This window comes from Pseudophryne corroboree, chromosome 2 (genome assembly GCF_028390025.1).
Source record: "Pseudophryne corroboree isolate aPseCor3 chromosome 2, aPseCor3.hap2, whole genome shotgun sequence".
NCBI classification, from domain to species: Eukaryota; Metazoa; Chordata; class Amphibia; order Anura; family Myobatrachidae; genus Pseudophryne; species Pseudophryne corroboree.
Window position 1 is genome coordinate 777,000,416 of NC_086445.1, and position 18,635 is coordinate 777,019,050.

The window sequence follows — 18,635 nt, forward strand, 5'->3', positions numbered from 1 at the left end:
CAGTGCCCATTAGGGGGGGTCATGGCATGGGTGGCCCAAGGGCATAGATAACAACTAGGCCAAGAGAACCATTCTTGGACCAGGGCTAACAACAATCATATGTAAAATCAAAAACAAGTAAAGCTATGGGAAATTCTCTATTTCATACTACTGCTCATGTCAAACTCCAATAGGGTTGGTTACAACGGGGGAGGTATAAAACACCTAGGACAGAAGAGCAGTGAGGGGGTATACAACAGATTACAGAATGAAATGTCTCAATACAGGTCAGTAGTAAAGCACGTATGAACAACTATGAGCATTAAGTCATCTGATACTTAACTTGACAGCATAGAAATAGTTGAAAATAAAGCAGGAATAGAGCAATAAAATATCAGACAAACAGAATAGCAAATAAACCAGGGAATCACCATGGCATTAAAAGACACAACCTGTAATAGTAAAGATAAACCTTTCAGAGCAAGTAAATCAGGTCAGGGACGAGGCCCAGAAGACGCTGACTTCTTGGCAGAAGGAACTTTTGACCAATCCTAGTTCAGAGAACATCGAGGAGTGGAAACTGGAGCAGAAGATTGAGATCGTTGATTTCCTGGAGTCGCGTCAGTGGCAGAGGAAGGCATAGAGAGTCCAATAGAGGTCAGAAGGTGTTGAGCTTTGTCCAAGGTCCAGCTGCATGGAAACGATTTTGGTGCCATACAAGAATGCGGAATGGAAAGCCCCAGCGGTAACATATATTATTATCTCGAAGTAGTGTAGTAATGGTCTTATAGTCTTTCCGCTTGAGCAACGTGGCAGGGGCAATATCTTGGTAGATTTGAAGCAAATGTCCCTGGAATAACACCGACGGAAGTTTCCGAGCCTCACGGAGGATGTCCTCCTTAGCCGTGAAATAGTGAAAGCGCAAGATGACAACTCTAGGTTGAGGAAGGTCTTGGGAGTGGAGACAGAGAGCCCTGTGTGCCCTGTCTAGAAGCAGGTGATCTTCTCGAGTCGTAGGTGAGAGATCTGAAAAAAGCTTCTTGAGATAGTCGTCCAATGTGGTGGAATCAATTTCCTCAGGGATGCCCCTAATATGGAGATTATTTCGCTTTGCCTTATTATCTTGGTCTTCCTGATGTTCGAGCAAGAGTTGGACATTCTTTTTCAGGCTTTGTAGCTCAGTGCTAAGGTCACGATGGGTTGAGATGACATCATCCACGCTGGACTCCAAATGATCGGTCCTATCGCCTAAGTCATTAAGCTCAGTCTTAAGAGAATTGACTGCGTAATGTACTTCGGCCTGAACAGCTTGGACATAGCGTCGAGTTTCCTGGACCTCACGAAATAGAGAACGGAGGTTCTTTCTGGTGAGGGGGGAGTGGTCAGAATCGTCAGAATCTGATTTCTCTTGATGAGAAGCAATTTTGCCTCTCTGAGTCTTGTCAGCAGTGAATGCAAATGTTTTCAGACTCTGGGAGAGGTCCAAACCCCCTTTGTTGCGTTGACCTTTGGGCATGATGAAGGGGGAAAATATTGTGGAAAATATATGCATTCCTCGTGAAGCGTGTGTAGAAAAAATACAGTAGTAGGAAACTGAGAGTTTATTATGGAGTAATGCTGAATAAAGTTAGGGCCCACGGGCCTGTTGACATCATCATAAAATCACATAATACCAGGAGGGGTCTCTAAGACATACAATGTCATGTAGGGAGAGAGTGCATTTATGAGGCCATCAGAAGCGGGTACATTACACTCCTAGAATGCATATAAACAGCAATACAGTCATAGAAAGAGGAGGTATCAGCGCCTCCCACTCCGCAACAGAGGCACGGCAGCCACCAGGCTGCGCGGAGCAAAGGAACTAGAAGGGAGCATGGTGGCACCAACAGGGTAGGTTAGGTCCTTACAACAGGGGCCACGCAGTAGTAGGTAGAAGGCAAGGAGATGGCAGATTCCTACTCCACACCGCAATATAGACAGTGGGTCCAGGGAGTGCTGCCGGGTATGTAGGCACAGAGCACTTGTATATTTGTGATGGTGATGTCTGGTGAGGTAGACAAAGCACAGATACAATAGTTGGCAGAACAACTGCACTATATCACGTCCAAGTTATTAGAGAGAAAAGGTAATTCTCAGAAATAGAAGGTTATCATATCTTTTATACTTAACATGAGACTTTCAACCGAGCTGCCAGCACGGTGTAGCTATATTAATGCTGAGAGTAATATATATGTGAGTGAAGTAGCTCCAGTAGGGTCACATATAGGTAGTACAAGGAGAAACCTAGAGTTAAGCAGGTAGCACCCACAGTGTGGTATAGTAGGATGAGGCAGGCTGCTGATTCCTTTTATTTGGGGTCACACAGGGACTGCAAAGTGGCTGAGTATTTGTCTATAAGGCAGGAGGGTGAAAGTCACGGACCAGCCTGTGACCCAAACACCTCCGGTGTGAGTCTGTGCAGTAGGAGAGCAACTGAAGGAGTCCAGGAGGGCTGCACCCAAGATGGCCACCGGGGACTTAAAGTTCAGTGCTGGGGCTGGTAGCGCTGTATCATCAGTGCATGCCTGCTGTCAGCCGCATGTGGATGTGATCCTGGGTGCTGGGGATTAACAGGTGGATGCAGATGCGGCTCTGTTGGAGAGGAAGGGAGATCGTGCCGCACAGCACCCACTTCCCAGACCCAAACTTCCGGTCCACGTTCCTCCAGCCGCACAGACAGCAACAGCTCCCGGCTTTAGCATGGCAAGGAGGCCAGGTGCCGGATGGGCCCCAAAACGCAAGACCTCAGCAGCAGCTCTAACTCCCAGTGAGGCAGGGACACAATATGAGCCAGGTAGGTGCCTATGAGGTCTCCGATAGGTGGAAACAGGTCTTTTAATGTCCCAACGAGCAGGAGCCCTATCCCAGCACATCCTATCTCCTAGGCTGCCAGGCCACGCCCCCATGTTTTTTTGTATTTTTGTGGTTTGTGTGAATAGTTTTGTCATCTAGGACCCCCAATTGTAGAAATGCATACCCTTGCGGGGTTCGCTGAGCTCTCCACAAGGTTTGTAACCAACTCTATGCCAACATGGATAGAGAAGGTATGAAATAGTCCAAAAAACATATTACATTTAATAAATAAACATTTGTCTTTCTTTTTTATGGCAAACATTTTCATGTCGACCTTTTGACCCTGTCAACCTTTTGTACTGTCTACCTTTTTTCATGTTGACCTTTTGACCCTGTCGACCTTTTGACCCGGTCGACCTAATGTCTGTCTAACATATGGTCTCTATCTATTGACTGTCTAACTAGACACTGGCTATCTATCAACCGGATACCGCATCTGTCATCTATGTTGAAGCTGTAATATCTTATGCAATAAGAAATTTATATCCACACCGGATTTTGACTTATTTCCATGCACTATTATTCATTCACAATGTATATTTTGTATATTGATCAACACTATTCAGACTAGTTTATCAACTCTATCAGTCCGTGTTGAGAACTATTTTTCCATAGATACTATTAATGCTTCCAGTATCATCATTTATTCACATGGAATCCTCCTAGGGATAAATTTGTGGGACATTTCTCAACTGTCATTAGTATGCATGTGGTTTAAATTTTATTATGTCAACAATATATACAGGTATGTTCATTGCATAAATGCATACTCTGTTTTCAAAACCTACTGCAGGGGTTTTATCTCAATATAAAATGTATTATTTAACTCACATTTTATTGATATATATATTTTAATTAATTCATAGTAGGACTTTAGATGTGTATTCTTAGAGTAGATTTTGTGGTTATTATATTTTGTTGATTGTGAGTTTACAGTTGCATGAGTACACGAATACCACACTACCACCACCACCGCCAATTTATCTACTGTATATCTTTGTGGTCCTTATCAGTAGTTTTACTTATTCACTTCAAGGCTAAAACCAACTCTTTTTATTATCTACTGTATGTTAATTATATGTTTTTCATATGGCTTATGTGCATACTTGCCAACTTGTCCCAATGTCAGAGAGACTCGAAGAAATAGGGCCAAATGTAATAGAGTGAGCGTTTCAGAAAGTGAGAGATTTGGTAAGGTTTTGCAGGGTTTTTTTTTTAAGTGGCAATAATTTACACAGCAGGATCAACCTGGTTTTGCAGTGTAAATGATTGCCACTTAAAAAAAACTGAAAAACCTTACCAAATCTCTCACTTCCGAAACTCTCACTTTATTACATTTGGCCCATAGTGTTGATCTCGCTGATTCGATGAGGAGTCTCCCTGAGGCTATACTAGTTGGGTATAACACAGTGATGATGTCATCATTCTCTGCTTATCATTGAAGTAGTACTGGCAAGAAGAATAAGAAGGACGTGTTCTAAAATAAAATGGCCATATTCCCCAGTACACTGATCACTACATGAATGGTTGTGCAGCCAAGTATGTGTGATCATTTATGGGTTATTTGTGTCCAAGGAATTGGGCTCAAATAGAAATTTACTAAAGATGTGTGCTCTGTTACAGGTCATGGGGTTGATTCTGAATGGATGCAATTATTGAATTTAAGCACATAACACATGCATACTGTAGAAGCAAATTAATGTATTTATGTGTATCTCCATCTGTTTCTGAGTAGATGGATTTTTGACAGGTCCTTCTTTGCATGATATGGGCATTTTAGGACAGAAATTGTTCTGTCTTGTACAAGTGTTGTGAGAGTTTTTAGAGTGTATACTGTAGATTGATTTCTATGCTATTCTGAATGTTCAGAGACGAAATACACTGCTCAAAAAAATAAAGGGGACACTAAAATAACACATCCTAGATCTGAATGAATTAAATATTCTTATTAAATACTTTGTTCTTTACATAGTTGAATATGCTGACAACAAAATCACACAAAAATGATCAATGGAAATCAAATTTATTAACCCATGGAGGTCTGGATTTAGAGTCACCCTCAAAATTAAAGTGGAAAAACACACTACAAGCTAATCCAACTTTGATGTAATGTCCTTAAAACAAGTCAAAATGAGGCTCAGTAGTGTGTGTGGCCTCCACGTGCCTGTATGACCTCCCTACAACCCACACAAGTGGTTCAGGTAGTGCAGCTCATCCAGGATGGCACATCAATGCGAGCTGTGGCAAGAAGGTTTGCTGTGTCTGTCAGCGTAGTGTCCAGAGCATGGAGGCGCTACCAGGAGACAGGCCAGTACATCAGGAGACGTGGAGGAGGCCGTAGGGGGGCAACAACCCAGCAGCAGGACCGCTACCTCCGCCTTTGTGCAAGGAGGAACAGAAGGAGCACTGCCAGAGCCCTGCAAAATGACCTCCAGCAAGCCACAAATGTGCATGTGTCTACTCAAACGATCAGAAACAGACTCCATGAGGGTGGTATGAGGGCCCGACTCCCACAGGTGGGGGTTGTGCTTACAGCCCAACACTGTGCAGGACATTTGGCATTTGCCAGAGAACACCAAGATTGGCAAATTCGCCACTGGCGCCCTGTGCTCTTCACAGATGAAAGCAGGTTCTCACTGAGCACGTGTGACAGACGTTACAGAGTCTGGAGACACCAAGGAGAACGTTCTGCTGCCTGCAACATCCTCCAGGATGACCGGTTTGGCAGTGGATCAGTAATGGTGTGGGGTGGCATTTCTTTGGGGGGCCTCACAGCCCTCCATGTGCTCACCAGAGGTAGCATGACTGCCATTAGGTACCGAGATGAGATCCTCAGACCCCTTGTGAGACCATATGCTGGTGCGGTTGGCCCTGGGTTCCTCCTAATGCAAGACAATGCTAGACCTCATGTGGCTGGAGTGTGTCAGCAGTTCCTGCAAGACGAAGGCATTGATGCTATGAACTGGCCCGCCTGTCCCCCAGACCTGAATCCAATTGAGCACATCTGGGACATCATGTCTCGCTCCATCCACCAATGCCACGTTGCACCACAGACTGTCCAGGAGTTGGTGGATGCTTTAGTCCAGGTCTGGGAGGAGATCCCTCAGGAGACCATCCGCCACCTCATCAGGAGCATGCCCAGGTGTTGTAGGGAGGTCATACAGGCACATGGAGGCCACACACACTACTGAGCCTCATTTTGACTTGTTTTAAGGACATTACATCAAAGTTGGATTAGCCTGTAGTGTGTTTTTCCACTTTCATTTTGAGGGTGACTCCAAATCCAGACCTCCATGGGTTAATAAATTTGATTTCCATTGATAATTTTTGTGTGATTTTGTTGTCAGCACATTCAACTATGTAAAGAACAAAGTATTTAATAAGAATATTTCATTCATTCAGATCTAGGATGTGTTATTTTAGTGTTCCCTTATTTTTTTGAGCAGTGTATATGGATCTATTGCAACTAGCATGGTGCTGGTGCAAATGCAATACTAATGATGATGGTTGCAGCATTGGAAGGAAAACAGTGGGGGAGTGACTTTCTGCTTGAAGCTCCATGTATTCTTTTGGATAATTTTATTAGCCCTATAGAAACTCACATTAATATAATTAGTGTGACCTTTGCAGATTATCATTTTTTTTAATATGGCAGGACAATAGACACCGGGGATCATTCTGACCTGGTCACACGCTGGCTATTTTTTGCACTGCTGCAACCAGGTAATCGCCGCCTACAGGGGAGGGGGTTAGAGCTGTGCAGGTGTGCGATCGGCTGTGCAGAGAGCTGCACAAGCAAAAAGTTTGTGCAGTCTCTGCACAGCTCAAGACCTACTCACCAGCTGCGATGATCCTTCCTGGAGCTGATGTCAGGATCCCTCCCTGCAAACGGCCAGGCACGCCTGCGTTTTCTGCGTTACTCCCTGAAAACGGTGAGTTGACATCCCCGGCCAGCCTATTCCTGTCAATATTCTTGCATTCGCAGCTGCAAACGCTTTCTTCTTTCAATCCGTCGCTGCCCGGCGACGGCCAACACCGGGCAACGACGCGCCTGTGCATTGCGGCCCGCATGCATGCACTGTTCAGACCTGATTGCAATGCTGCGTAAAACAGCAGCATGCAATCAGGTCAGAATGACCCCCAATATACAAAGGTCTATCAGAAAAGCAACATACAGTACCAACATAACATAAACAGTTACCAGTCACAAATATTGAAAAATATTAAATCATGACATTATGATTCACTTAACAAAGCTATAATAGTCTCAAAACATCAGGCAATGTATGACCTCTAAAGAAAAACAAAAATCTTGATTTCAGACAATCCACTTGTTGAATCTTAATAGTAGTTGAGCTAGAAGAAAGTCGCAAGAATTGAAGAAGAAGAAAAAAAAACATGGTGGTGTGGCTACCCGCTAACAGTAAAGCAACAGGGAAAAGGGAAGAATTTAAAAAGATGAAAAAATGAAAGGGGTATAAGCTCAGCCAGACCATCCCAAGGACTCAAGAGGGTATCAGATGTTCAATTATATGAGAATAAATGTACAAGATCTATGCTGTGGAGGTTAGGTTAAAATGACAGGCCCATGGCTTCCATATTTTAAAAATAGAACTTTGAGGAGTCATAGAGGATACTAATCATGTATTCCACAGTATACAGTAAATATGGCAATTTTTTTGCAGACTTGGTACCCTTGTTTTCTTTCATATTATTCCAACTGACACGTGGCAGCCAACATGATTTGCCTAATTAGTTTGTGTTGTTGGCATGTTAAGTCTGGGATGCTTATTGGTAAAAGGAAGTATTTAGGATTGAGATGCACATATAGGCCGGGTATTTAGTTGTATGGTTATTCAATGTCATTCAAGAGTGGGAAAGCACAGGGCAGCTCCACAAAGAATGTAAGAATGTTTTCTCTATTGTATCACATCCTCAGCACAAGTCTGAAGCTTCAGTGTTCAATTTATTCAGCACAGAAGAGACAAAGCACTACCCACAGAGTAGCTTATAGGCATTCTCTTAAATATGAACACATATATATCTAGCTGCCACAATGCCAATTATGTTCTCCCAGTGCAGATTTGCCTCCTATGCCAACTTGTGGGGGGTCCCTTTGAGCCAACTCAAATTGTTTCAGCTCTGCATACAAGGTGTAGACTAGCTTTTTTACCAGTGCCCACAAGAATCAGTGATTAAGAGGTAGTCAGTCACTCCTTGACCCCATGTCAGGGAATGAAAGTGTTGGAATTTAATGTATTGGAAAAAATTCTTGCGTGAAATGGAAGCCTTTCCACTGTATCCTGACCTGTAGGAAACGTCATTCAATAGTCTAATTTTATTAGCTATTCAGGGGTGGAACATTGCAGGGTCGCATCCAGCTATAATGTTGAATATTTAAACTAATTGGCTCAGTTAAGCGGCAAATTAATATCAATAGTTGACATTGTTCCAGGTAGACAACACATTTGCTACAAAAGGATGATGTATTGAAGATCTCAGTTGAACTTAGTGAGGGAGCTACAGCAGGGAGAGGTCAAACTCTATTTGTAGTGCACATGCCTTGAAGGCAGACCACACTCTGTCTGATTTTCATTAGGCCCATTAGACACATTGAGCAAGCCCTCCTGCTAGATAATATAATACAAAGTTAGGGACACCTAAGCCTCTCCCCAGTGTATATCTCTATAAAACTGTATGTAGCACTCTTTGCATTTTTTTGCCCAAAAGATTTGTGATATTTATATATTGTAAATATCTGAACACATATGGGGGGTCATTCCGAGTTGTTCGCTCGCAAGCTGCTTTTAGCAGCTTTGCACACGCTAAGCCGCCGCCTACTGGGAGTGAATCTTAGCTTATCAAAATTGCGAACGAAAGATTTGCAATATTGCGAAAAGACTTCTCTGTGCAGTTTCTGAGTAGCTCGAGACTTACTCTGCCAGTGCGATCAGTTCAGTGCTTGTCGTTCCTGGTTTGACGTCACAAACACACCCAGCGTTCGCCCAGACACTCCTCCGTTTCTCAAGCCACTCCCGCATTTTTCCCAGAAACGGTAGCGTTTTTTCACACACTCCCATAAAACGGCCAGTTTCCGCCCAGAAACACCCACTTCCTGTCAATCACATTAAGAACACCAGAACGAAGAAAAAGCCTCGTAATGCCGTGAGTAAAATACCTAACTGCATAGCTAATTTACTTGGCGCAGTCGCACTGTGGACATTGCGCATGCGCATTAGCGACTAATCGCTCCGTTGCGAGAAAAAAATAACGAGCGAACAACTCGGAATGACCCCCATGGATAGACCAGCAGAGGGAGGTTTTGCAACAGGTATTACTGCTGTGGCAAGAAATTAGTCTTGGCAGCACTAATCTGGCCAATCCATGAGATATTGCAACCACTGCAGCTATTAATATTGGCTTTAAGTTGTTCTAGGAGTTTAGGATAATTGGCTTGAAATATCTGATGCTCTTTAGTGATATTGACTGCCTCTGGCAGTATTTAATCTGATGATGATGCAACTTGAAGGAAAAGTTCTGCTCTTGAAAAGATTTTGAGATTTCCGCAAATCTCAGACCTCCATTTTTTTTGTATTCATTTTGCTCCTAGAGTGACTTCCATATTCTTCAATCAAGCCAGTTAGCAGGATCAGATAATATTAACAGACTGTCATATGCATGTAAAATGATCTTTAGTTTTGCATTGCCCACTTATTTATAGTCATTTTGGCTTGGATCTCCACTTCCAGGGGTTCAATGACCAGGGCACATGCCATTAGAGAGGAGGAAGGGAGAATAGGCAACCTTGTATGCTAGTGTGAGACTCTGTGATTATTATCTGGGACTATGATACCATTATAGAAATGCCCTTCCAAAACCCATTGACCTTAGGACCAGTGTTCGAAGAGGGAATTTTGAAGTTGGGGTATGGAAAATTGAAAGGGATATAGTATCAACTCCTGGGTGTACTGTGGTGCGTGACAAAAAAGGGGTGTGGCCAATCACAAAGGGCGTGTTCTTAAGAGGCAGTGTATGAGAGGGAGGACACATGGTTGAGGAAGGACTGAGGGGGATGGGGCATTGGGTGAAAGGGAGTACACAGGGTGGGAGAGGGACATATTGGGGATTGGGACACTGGGTTGGAGAGGACGCAAGGTGGGAGAGGAATATATTGGGGATTGGAACACTGGGTGGGAGAGGATGCAGGGTGGAAGAGGGACATATTGGGGATTGGGAAACTGGGTGTGAGAGGACAAAGGGTGGGAGAGGGACATATTGGGGATTGGGACACAGGGTGGGAGTGGGGATGCAAAGTGGGAAATGGACATAATGGGGATTGGGATACTGGGTGGGAGAGGAAGCAGGGTGGGAGAGGGACATATTGGGTGCCCTGCATGGCTCCAGCAGCAGCAGCAGGGACAGGAACCAGGCGCACCCCTCGTGGGCAGCCAGCCACTTCCCCCGCCTTCTGCTGCATTTTTTTTTTATTAGATTAAAAATCCGACTTCTGGGTCATTGGATACGAAGTGCAAGTATGCCATACTGCTGCATACTGGCCTACTTTGACCACTGCTTGGGACCCCAAACTTGATTGACCAGGAAATACAATTAAATGTTTTTTCTACATATAAGCTAAGAAACATTGCTGGAAGTTTTTGACTGTGTTTGGAGTTTATGAGGTCAATGGTTCATCGAGTGTTTTCCCATACCAGATGGCTAGCTATGAACCACAGCTGATATGGATGGACCAGGTGAGGGAGAAGAGGGCCCTGTTTGTTTGTGTGTATCTTATCATATATCTTAATATCCACATTCAGTAGGGATTTGGTTCTATAAGTGATTTAAATCCAGGTACAGCTTCAGCTTTAGTATCACAATGATTTCAGCCAATATTGTCTCTTTGCCAAAATCTTTTTAATAAGACACACAATTTTTTTTATAATAATGTGGCATTAGGCTGTTGGGCCCAGTATTGCAGCAGATTAGAGATACTTTATGGCTGTCAAAATTGCAGAATTAGTGAAATACTGTGTACATGTTAAGTGTTGCTGTCTGTTGTTCAGTGATGCATGGGAAGAGATTGGTGGTCAAGTATGAATAGATGGAGGGTATTTTCTAAACTTAAGTTGTAAGGTTCCTGATAATAAGAGCAAACTACCCCACTACGGGGTAATTCTGAGTTGATCGCTGCAGCAAGTTTGTTAGCAATTGGGCAAAACCATGTGCACTGCAAGGGGGCAGATAAATCCTGTTCTCATAGTCCGTAGAGGATGCTGGGGTCCATATCAGTAACATGCGGTATAGACAGATCCACCAGGAGCCATTGGCACTTTTAGAGTTTAATAGTGTGGGCTAGCTCCTCCCTCTATGCCCCTCCTACCAGACTCAGTCTAGAAACTGTGCCCGAGGAAACAACATACTTCGAGAGAAGGAATTACACAGATAGTGGCGAGATTCATACCAGCTCACACAACATGAAAATCCGGCCAACATGCCGGAACAACTCAGCAACAGCTAAAACAGTAAATAACACAGAACTTACCTAGGAACCAGGTAGCACTGAACTATAAAAAACAATGCAGGAAAATGAAGCGCTGGGCAGTTGCCCAGGAAGAGCCCACTTTACAAGTAGAGTGGGCCTTTATGGATTTCAGAAATGGCAATCCAGCCGAGGAATAGGCATGCTGGATAGTGAACCTGACCCAGCGGGAAATCAACTGCTTAGAAGCAGGACATCCAATTTTCTTAGTATCATAGAGGACAAACAGAGAGTCACTTTTCCGATGATGAGCCATACTCTTCACGTAAATCTTCAAAGTCCTTACCACATCCAAGGCCTTTGAAGTAATTGAGGAGTCAGAAGCCACTGGCACCACAATAGTTTGGTTGATGTGGAAAGCCGACACAACCTTGGGCAGAAACTAATGACGAGTCCTAGGTTCCGCCCTGTCATCATGGAAGATCAGATAGGGGCTTTTACAAGATAAAGCCCCCAATTCCGACACGTGTCGTGCAGAAGCCAAGGCCAACAAGGTGACCGCCATCCACGTGAGAAACTTGAGATTAGCCTCCTGTAGAGGCTCAAACCAAGCAGATTGCAGGAACTGCAACACTACATCCAGATCCCATGGTGCCGTAGGTGCCACAAAGGGAGGCTGTATGTGCAGAACCCCTTTCAAAAATGCCTGAACCTCAGGAAGAACAGCCAATTGTTTTTGGAAGAAGATGGACAAAGCAGAGATCTGGTCCTTGATGGAGCCCAATCTCAGTCCCATATCCACCCCTGCTTGCAGAAACGTCCAAGTTGAAAATCCACCATTGGAAACTTCTTGGCCTCACACCAAGAAACAAATTTCTTCTAAATGCGATGGTAATGCTTAGATGTTACCCCCTTCCTGGCCTGTATCAGGGTAGGAATGACCTCGCTCGGGATACCCTTCCGAGCTAAGATCTGGAGCTCAACCGCCAAGCCGTCCAACCTTCATATGTAGCGGCGGTAAGACTTGATAAGCGACCGGCCCCTGCAGAAGCAGATCTTACCAAAGAGGTAAGGGCCGTGGCTCTTCCAGCAGAAGATCCAGCAGATCTGCGTACCAAGCCTCCTTGGCCAGTCTGAAGTGATGAGGATTACCAGTACCTTTGTTCTTCTCATGAGTTGAAGAACATTTGGTATCAGAGTAAGTGGAGGGAACACATACACTGACTTGAACACCCACAGAGTTACCAGTGCATCCACTGCCACTGCCTGTGGGTCTCTTGACCTGGAGTAGTACCTCTGTAGCTTCTTGTTGAGGTGTGAGGCCATCATGTCTATGTGGGGAACCCCCCATCAACTGGTTACCTCCTTGAGCACCACTGGATGGAGGCCCCACTCCCCTGGATGGAGATCGTGTCTGCTGAGGAAGTCTGCTTCCCAGTTGTCTACTCCCGGAATGAAGATTGACGACATTTCCACCGCATGCCTTTCTGCCCAGCCGAGGATATTTGACACCTCTGCCATGGCAGCCCTGCTTTTCGTTCAGCCATGTCGATTTATGTAGGTGTCAAAGTCAGAAAAATATCTCTATACACACTGCCATATTTGCACCTCACACTGGTCCGCGCTGCGCATGCGTGCGCTCTCCCGTGAAGGCGCATACCCGCTGTTGCGTGCACCCGCTGGAGCACGGTATGCGTATTTACGGTAAAGTTTGTGTAGTCGTAGCGTGCGACTCAATCGTTACATATTTTTCACAAATAATGTATTTTATAGATCATGGTCCCTTTGATAGATTCTGAAAGTTTGGTTAATATAGAATGTTTATGAACAGAGGAATCCCTCTTTGTTTGATACGAAGGGTCAGATAGGAGTAATACAGTGGTGTTTAGTATCCATCGGAAGAATATTTAATTAGAAATATTCCGGTGTTGGTTTGAAGCAGATCAATCGCTCGTGCGAATAGTTATGGACATAAGAAGTTTATGAACATTTACTTTATTTGCACTTTATTACCCATGCGGCGGGAAACCCAGTTTCCCTCCCACCTGAGCAGTTGGAAATAGTCACAGCCCACCTGTATGAATCAACCTATGACCTTTTGTTATAATGCGAAGCCGAATTCCTGTGTCCAATGAACAATGAGATTGTAGGGACCATTGAATTGTATTGTGTGTGGGGCATAAATAGCAGGCCGACCATATCCAACTTCACTCTCTTCAACGGTTCTCATTGCTGATAATCGGGAGCTGGATATCGAGGCGCATGCGATCGTTCCCCTTGTGCGTAAGTTCTCTCCGTAATCATATTGTCTTACTGTGAGCCATTTCTCTCTCTCCCTCTCTTCTCTTTCTCTCGTATTTTTCCTTGATTAGACTTGAATTGTATTGTATTGTATTTCCTGTGTAGTTATCTGGTTAGTTGGTTTATGTTATATTGTAGTGTATGCTTTGTACTGTGATTCCTTTTGCAAGTATAATAGTCATAATACACATAATAGGTTTCGGACCCTAAGCCCAGGTATCTGTGTATTCTTTATAGTGTTAAGTACTCCCTGAGCATCGGTGACACTCAAGCAGCTTTGTAGTTAATCAGGTTACACAAGGTTGCACTTACACTTTGTCTCTACATTAAGGTTTGCTGTGTATTTCATTGCTAAAGGTATAGATATAAAGGTTTAACGTTGTGAGCGTCTGCATCGCTGGTGATCTCCTCGTGGTCCCTAGCGCTGCTACGCTATAGCGAATCATTACGATAAGTCAACAGCCAATAGTCTGCCTGCCTGCGATCACTTGGCCGTGAGTGAACGTGACGCCTGAGCGTCTCGATCACGGCAAAGCGATCGATACGCAACTTGCGTACCCTTACGGTACTTCTTACGTAGATAGCGTACAGTGTTCTTAGACCTCAAAGGGTTATATACACGATAAATATTTAGCTTTATCAATTGGCGGCTCGTCCTGTCCTTCACATATCTGCACTAGGTAGATCAGCAGACATTATCCCTCAGCAAAGGGCGGGAGGTTGTCTCGTAGTGCTGACGGGATAAGCGTCTGCTTCGCTTAGATAAAAGAGTGCTGAAGGAATCCGGGAACCGGAGGTAAGAACAAAACGCTAGTGTCTTTTAAAACTGTTTATTCTTCTGTCTTGCGTACATACGCACGCACACATATATATCTGCATTTCCGTTTCATTTTCGTATATCATTCTCCTGTCTGCCAGTTTTATAGTTGATAAAAAAAAGTGCCAAAAGAGATTTGCTGTTATTTCATAGTTTAAGAGTAAAAGTAATATAGTTAAAAGATAGACAAACACACAGTTTTGCCTGGGAGAAAAGGCGAAGTCAGTGTGTTGTGTGGTAGATGATCAGGGATCATCTACATTGATAAAAATATAAATTGTGTTACGGTGGATCTTTGCTTTGCGTACACGTGTCCCTAACAAAAGACTTGTGTACGCAATCCAAAGGCGGACGCACGCAGCGTACATTACGCAACGGAGCGTCCGGTTACGCCCACGTAGCTCAAGTCACGATAAGTTGATTTTTAACGCAACGCGATAAGTAACGCAAAGCGGTAAATAGCGCCACAGGCGATAAATAACGCAAGTCTATTTTTGGAAATCCAAAATTTAAATTAACAGATCCTGCTCCTAATTGGTAACACAGCTGGGCTAAAGAAAAATTTCTGCGCAGAAATAGAAATAGAAGCAAAAGTGTACATGTGATGAGTGAGTGTTTTTGTATTACATAAGTTTATATAACTTAAAGGTTGAACCACAAGAAAAGTCGAGTACTCGTGAGGTACACGCGTGTAAGTGACGTGCACGGTGGCTAGGGAGGCATCCTTGGTTAAACATAATATTTGAGCATTAGAGTATAGCGGACCAGTATAGAACAAGACCAGGAGGTCGTACAGAACAAGACCAGGAGGTCATAGTAGACCAGCAGGTCCAGGTACAGTAAACAGGGAAGTCCGCTATACAGTTCAGAGGCACAACACCAAGAGAAGGGTTGGTGCAAGACCCATATAGGCCGTACAAGCTCTGGCTGAAGGAATTCGCAGTCGTAAGTTTCGATTCCATTGGTCTTTCCGTACACAAGCTTAGTTGTTTGTGTACTGAACGACTGGACCGCACGTAATTGTGTACAGTAGTTAGTAATCTGACCTAGTACCATTAGAGTAAAGGGGTCACAAACGCTATTTGTACATTCTGACGTGATTTGTGTAATTTTTTATTTTTCAAGAAGGGAAGTTCGCTGGTCACTCAGGAATTATCTGACAAACCTCACCTTTACTGGAAAGAGTAAGTGTTCTGCGGATAACCCTCGCATGTTCCAGTAAACAACGGTTTTTATAGGTGCCCTGGGTCGAGTGCGCCAGCACCATATCGGTGTGATCAGGTCGCATTGGTCGGCGTGGGCGAGTGAGTGGGGTACTCGGTAAACCGCCACCGTCAGCCTATTGTGAACAATCTGGTTTTCTGTAAGGGTTCGCTGAAGACCTTGATATAGAGATCAGAGGTAGAGCAAGCAACGCCTGCAGAGTTATGGGGGCCAGTTGTTCAGGTAGGGGGCGATCAACCTCGGTTCGGGTTGATTCAGTGGTCCGACCAATTGGGTCGGCCAGGTATATCATGTGTAAGAAATATGGAAGTCACACAGAGGTTTTATGTGATGAATGGGAGAGAATGACGGTACAAGACCGGGAGAAATTCCCAAGAATAGGTAGCTTCAGCCCAGAGGTGTTACAAAATTTAAGGAGGAGGATATGTCTCATAAAATCAACAAAGAGACGAGTTCAGCATTATGATTATTTACAGTTGTGGCAACAGGAAGGTGAGATACAGAGAGGTTTGGCTCAGGCGGCGGGATCTGGCTCTAACAGAAAACTGATTGCCACGGCCCCGCCGCCACCATATATATCAGGAGAGAAGTTGATTACGGAGAAAGACGCACTAAAGTGTAACACAAAATCACTTAGTAACTGTGTAAATGTTAATGATAATGTTAACCCATTAACCCATGCAAGTATTAACCCGTGCAAGTTGTACCCTGTTTTGAACTTTCCTCAGGAGTGTGATCAAGAGGACGAAGCGACAACGATTTCAGCGCTCTCTCTAGCAGCCACCATAGCAGAGACCACAGTAGGCACAGCAACACCCACGAGATTAGTAAAGGCCCCTAGCGGAGGGATAGGTGAGGTCGTATCAACTGGTAAGTACGGCACCATGCATTATGCTGAGACTATTTCACCACAAGCTGTAGAATCTACACAGAATGAGGTTGTTAGAATTACTCCTGTTAGGGTAATAGCAGTTCCCAATGGGAAAACAGATGTATCAGGAGCCACTCCCATAAGGAACATTGCCATGTACAGCACATTTTCCCGAATGGAATTAAGGACCATAGTGTCTGAATTCCCTGACCCTAGAAAAGATTTAGTTGCCAGCCAAAAATACATCACAGACTTAGGAAACACTTTAGAGCCCAATAATAAAGATTGGCAGATATTGCTAAAAGCTTGTTTACCCTCCAATGTCGACTCAGCTCAATTTTTAGCTGATTGTGGACTAGATCTGGATGTACCTCTTACAGATGTGTACAACAAAGATAACGTAAGAAGGATAAACTTACAGTTAAAGGAGCATTTCCCAGCAGTTGTTAAATGGAACAAAATATTTTCCATTAAACAAAAAGAGTCAGAAACAGCTGCAGAATATTTTCACCGGGCACTATTAGAAATGGCAAAGTACACTGGTATAGAGGACATTAGGACAAATCCAAACCATCGAGAAGTAGCAGTATCTGTACTAATGGATGGTTTGAAGGAAACATTAAAGGCAAGGGTACAGACCACGCAACCATGTTGGCGAGGTCTGTCAGTGTCCACTTTGAGAGAGGCTGCTATTGATCACGACCGAAACATCACCAGACACAGGGAGTCGCAGAGTGATAAGCTAATGTCAGTAAGTATACAGGCTCTGACCACAAAGCAGCCTGCGTATGTACCATCCAACCCTGTGGGTAAGTCAACTATGATAACATGTTATTCTTGTCAAAGACAGGGACACTATGCACGAGACTGTAGAGCGAAAAATTCACAAAGATCATACCAACCCCCTAGACAACGACACGACACACGACATTGGGAGCAAGGTCCGCAGAAACGGAGTTATGAGCCACATACAGGGGAAACAAAAAGATATCCCCCAAACAGAGACTGGCATGCCTCTGGTAGTTCCCAACTATCTCCCTCACAAATAGTTGCTGCCAGCGGGATTCAGGGAGGTCACCATACCCAATAGGGGTGTGGCCATACCTGTAATCTGCAGACAGTGAAATTGATTGCCAACCTTGAAAGTGAACCCGAGGTCGCAATTAATGTAGCTGGTAAAACTTTAAACTTTCTTGTAGACACAGGGGCGGCCAAGTCAGTGATAAATTCGACAGTGGGCATGAGGACCACTGGTAGGACAATTCCAGCCATGGGAGTAACAGGAGTAGTCCAGCACTACCCTGTTAGCAAACCAGCCGAGATTACAATAGGGCCTTTGCATACCAAGCATTCCTTTTTGCTGGCTGCATCGGCACCAACCAATCTCCTGGGAAGAGACTTACTGTGTAAAATGGGGTGCGTCATTTATTGTACTCCTGAAGGTGTATTCTTGGACATACCTGAGAATCACGCTCAGGAAGTGCGAGACACGTTAGACTCCCCATCAAAATTAATGTCACATACCATTATGACAAATAGGAATCCATCCCAAGTAGAAGAGATGACATCTCAGATACCAGAGTCACTTTGGACAAAAGACGGACAGGACACTGGATTAATGGCAAACGTAGCTCCAGTAGTTGTACAAGTAAAAGATGGTAGGATAGCTCCAAAAATCCCACAGTATCCTCTGAAGCCAGAGGTGGAGTTAGGAGTTTACCCAGTAATAGAGCGCTTGCTACAACAGGGCATTCTGGTAAGAACGTCCAGCACTGCCAATAGTCCCATCTTCCCTGTTAAGAAGAGTGGGGGGAGGGGTTACAGGCTAGTGCAGGATCTAAGGGGGATTAACAAAATAGTTGAGAGTCAGTTCCCCGTAGTGCCAAATCCAGCTGTCATCCTAATGCAAATCCCTCCCACTGCCAAATTTTTCACTGTTATTGACCTCTGCTCCGCTTTCTTTTCGGTACCTCTGCACCCTGACAGCCAATATTTGTTTGCATTCACATACAGAGGAGTCCAATACACGTGGACTCGATTGCCCCAAGGTTTCATAGATAGTCCAAGTATAT